Below are 3,924 nucleotides of genomic sequence, written 5' to 3'. Positions count from 1 at the left end.
GTTGTTTTTTTAGTTTATTTAAACTGAAAAAAAAAACCACCCTCAGTTCATCCATTATTCCCACCCTGACTCTATGCCTCTGGCAACCACCAATCTGTTCTCTGGATCTATGAGCTTGGCTTTGGTTTTGGGGGTTTTCTTTTTTTAGATTCCATATATAAGTCACATCATATGGTATCTGTCTTTCTCTGTCTTATTTCACTCAGCAGAACACCCTCAAGGTCCATCCGTGTTGTTGCAAATGGCAAGATTTTATTCTTTTCTATGGTTGAATGGTATATATTCATATTATACACACACACACACACACACACACACACACACACACGTTTCTTTATCCACTCATCCATCCATCGATGGACACTGAGGTTGTTTCCATATCTTGGCTATTGTAAATAATGCTGAAATGGACATGGGGTGCATTTATCTTTTCAAGTTAGTGTTTCTGTTTTCTTTGGATAAATGCCCAAGAGTGTTGTTGCTGGATCAGATGGTAGGGCTGTTTCAATTTTTTTGAGGAATCTCCATCCTGTTTTTCATAATGGCTGCACCAATTTGCACTCTTGCCAACCATGGACAAGGGTTCCCTCTCTCCACATCCTCACTCATACTTGTTATTTCTTGTCTTTTTAATACTTGCCCTTCTGACAAGTGTGAGGTGGCATCTCATGGTGGCTTTGATTTGCATTTCCCTGATGATGAGTGGTGCTGAGCATCATTTCATGCACCTATGGGTCATCTGTATGTCCTCTTTGGAGGATGGATGAATGTCCACGATGAATGGATGATTCTGAGTGTGTATTCAGATCTAACAGCGATTTTTATTTTTTTAATTCTTTTTAAAATATCTTCTTGAGAGAGAGAGAGCACACAAGTGAGGGGAGGAGCAGAGAGAGAGGAGAGACAGAAAGAGAGAGAGACCCCCAAGCAGCCTCCGTGTTGACACAAACTGTCATGACCTGAGCCAAAAACAAGAGTCGGACGCTCAACCGACTGAGCCACCCAGATGCCCCATAATGGCAATTTTTTTTTTAATTTTTTTTAATGTTTTATTTATTTCTAGGAGAGAGAGAGAGCCACAGACTGAAACAGGCTCCAGGCTCTGAGCTGGCAGTCAGCACAGAGCCCGACGCGGGGCTCGAACCCACGAACCGCGAGATCATGACCTGAGCGAAAGTCGGACACTTAACCGACTAAGCCACCAGGGTGCCCCCATAATGGCAATTTTTAATCAGATTGGTTTTTGCTATTGAATTGTAGGAGTTCTTTTTATACATTTTAGATATTAGTCCCTTATCAGATATGTGATTTGTAAATATTTTCTCCCATTCGGTAGATTGCCTTTTCATTTTGTTAATGGTTTTCTTTGCTGGGCAGAAGCTTTTCAGTCTGATGAAGTCCCCCTTGTTTATTTTTGCTTCCGTTGCTCTTGGTTTTGGGGCCAGATTAAAAAAATCATCACCAAGACCGACGACAAGAAGCTACCACCTGTGCCTCCTTCCAGCAGTTTTATGGCTTCAGGGCTCACATTCATCTTTAATCCATTTTTGAGCTAATTTTTGTGTATAGGGTAAGAGAGTGGTCATTTCATTCTTTTCCATGTGGCCGTCCTGTTTTCCCAGCTTACTCAGAAAGAGATATGCTTATTGATGCATATTGAAGAAATATGCTTTTCCCATTGTATATTCTTGCCTCCTTTGCCATACGGTAATTGAATATATATGTGTGGGTTGCAATTTTTTTTTCAATGTTTGCTTACTTTTGAGAGAGAGAGAGAGACAGAAAGCGAGCAGGGGAGGGGCAGAGAGAGAGGGAGACACAGAATCCGAAGCAGGCTCCAGGCTCCGAGCTGTCAGCACAGAGCCCGACACGGGGCTCGAACTCACAAGCTGTGAGATCATGACCTGAGCCGACGTCGGACGCTTAACCGACTGAGCCACCCAGGCGCCCCTCAAAATCTAACTTCTGATATGCTTCCAGCCTTGTTCTTCCCACAGTCTTTACCAATGCGACTCCATCCTTCCAGCTGCTCGGAACAAAACCCTTGGCAACATCATGAACAGCAATGCTGGGTTACACAACTCCAGAGGGCGCCAGCCACATTTCATTCAACGCTAGTGGTGTTATGCAACACGGTGACCCTGCTTCCCTTGAGTCCTGTTTCTCCAGCATCCTCCATCTAATCTGCTGACAAGTTCAGTTGGCTCTGCCTTCAAAATATATCCAAAAATCCAACCACTTCTCTCCAGTGCCACTGCCAACAGCCTGGCCCAAGCTTGTCCCCTTATAACTTATTACCCAAAAAGTCACAAAAGCCATCAAATCACATCAGTCCTCTCCTCAGAATTCCCTGATGCTTCCCATCTCGCTCAAAGAAAAAGCCAAAGTTCCTACAATGGTCTATAAGACCTTGAATTGGTTTCTCTCTCTCTCTCTCTTTGGCATTTATCCCTATCTGTCCTGTGTATTGTAAGTACTCACCTCGTTTCATTGCCTGTTGCCCATATTTGAACGTAAGCTTCGCAGGTCGGGAACTTGGTCTGTTTTGTTCACCGAGGAAGCCTAGGCGTCTACAATAACACCTGACACAAAGTGCACACTCAGTACACGTTTGTAGATGCAAATCAGTGAAGTGGTAAGGAAGGAGGAAATCTCCACGCGCGGGGCCAGCATCGTACCAAAACACAATATAACAAGTGAAATGCTATTTGAGTAGCCAGCTAGTGCTGGGACCAAGTCAGACCCCAAGATGTGCTCAGTTCCTATTGCCTACTGCTTGTTTTTCCACTGTTTTGCTATTTTACCTGATGCAGTCTCCTTTATTTTGCTTCCTCAAGAAAAAGAAGTTCGCGTATAGAGGAAGGAGCTCCCCCTGGTGGAAGCAAGCCTACAAAGCAATGGAAAAGAAAATCCTAGACCAACAGGCTGTAAGTTATAAAGGAGATCACTGGGAATAAAGGAAGGGACTCCAGCATTTCACAGACAAAGTCCTCCATAGAAACAAGGGAGACTAAAGATTAGATTCAAAGTACATGGCAGAACTTACCAACTTATTTGACCGTTGAAACTCTTCTGCAATCTGAAAATGAGAAAAAAAAAATAATCCACTGAAAGTTGAACAACAGAAGAACCGACTCCCAAGGAATTTTTTTTTAAATTTTTTTTAATGTTTTATTTCTAAGAGAGAGAGAGAGAGAGGGAGANTGACCTGAGCTGAAGTCGGACGCTCAACCAACTGAGCCACCCAGGCGCCCCTCCCAAGGAATTTTTAATCTGGTAGAGGACGGAAGTCATGAATACAAACAAGTACAAAGCCATGGGTATGACTGCGAATGAGTGCATGGGGGCCAAATAAGAGGAATAAATTAAGAGCTATGACTTACCCAGGAAAGAGAAGGCTAACTTTGGTGCCGAAGTAAATCCAGGAAGATGACTTGGAGGGGGTGGTTCTTGAGCTGAGCCTTGAAAGACAGACAAAATTTTATTTTTATTTATTTTCTTAAAAGACATTGTGTTTTGTAAAGTTTGTTTATTTTTTCTGAGACACAGAGAGAGAGAGAGAGAGAGAGAGAGAATGTNATTAAACAATTTCACCATTGTAAACCCCTTCAAATGGACTCCTGCTCATTGATTGGTATTGCAGGATCATCAATTCCAGGCCTGCTCAGCCGACAGAGCTAGGAAATATGTGTATATATACAAACAACTCCATCTATTTGCATACTCTGTGTGTGTGGCGTGGGTGTGCGCATAAAACACCACATTCATACTGAGACTTCTGATCACCGCCAGCCTTCTGACTTTTCTTACATGTAACTCCTTCCTCTAACAGAGTAAAATCTGGCTCTCATTATTCACAATGTATTTTTGCTCGATATCTGAATTGCTAACCTGTACCCCTGGGGAAAACAAACCTACTATCTG

General features: G+C 42.8%; 1 long non-coding RNA gene across 1 annotated transcript in view; it reads right to left on the bottom strand.

Moving 5' to 3' along the window:
• LOC144238165 (uncharacterized) overlaps positions 1–3,924 on the bottom strand; it is a 36,015-nt gene that overhangs the window by 28,576 nt on the left and 3,515 nt on the right. Inside the window, exons 2-3 of the long non-coding RNA XR_013337031.1 lie at positions 3,384–3,461; positions 3,047–3,079 (exon numbers count right to left, since the gene is read on the bottom strand). This is a non-coding gene — a long non-coding RNA (uncharacterized LOC144238165). The remainder of the gene's footprint in view (positions 1–3,046; positions 3,080–3,383; positions 3,462–3,924) is intronic.

The sequence above is a fragment of the Crocuta crocuta genome, unplaced genomic scaffold, assembly GCF_008692635.1.
Source record: "Crocuta crocuta isolate KB4526 unplaced genomic scaffold, BGI_CrCroc_1.0 scaffold1269, whole genome shotgun sequence".
Classification (NCBI taxonomy): Eukaryota; Metazoa; Chordata; class Mammalia; order Carnivora; family Hyaenidae; genus Crocuta; species Crocuta crocuta.
The sequence above is the reverse complement of the archived record's forward strand: the minus strand, read 5'-3'. Positions and strand labels throughout refer to the sequence as shown.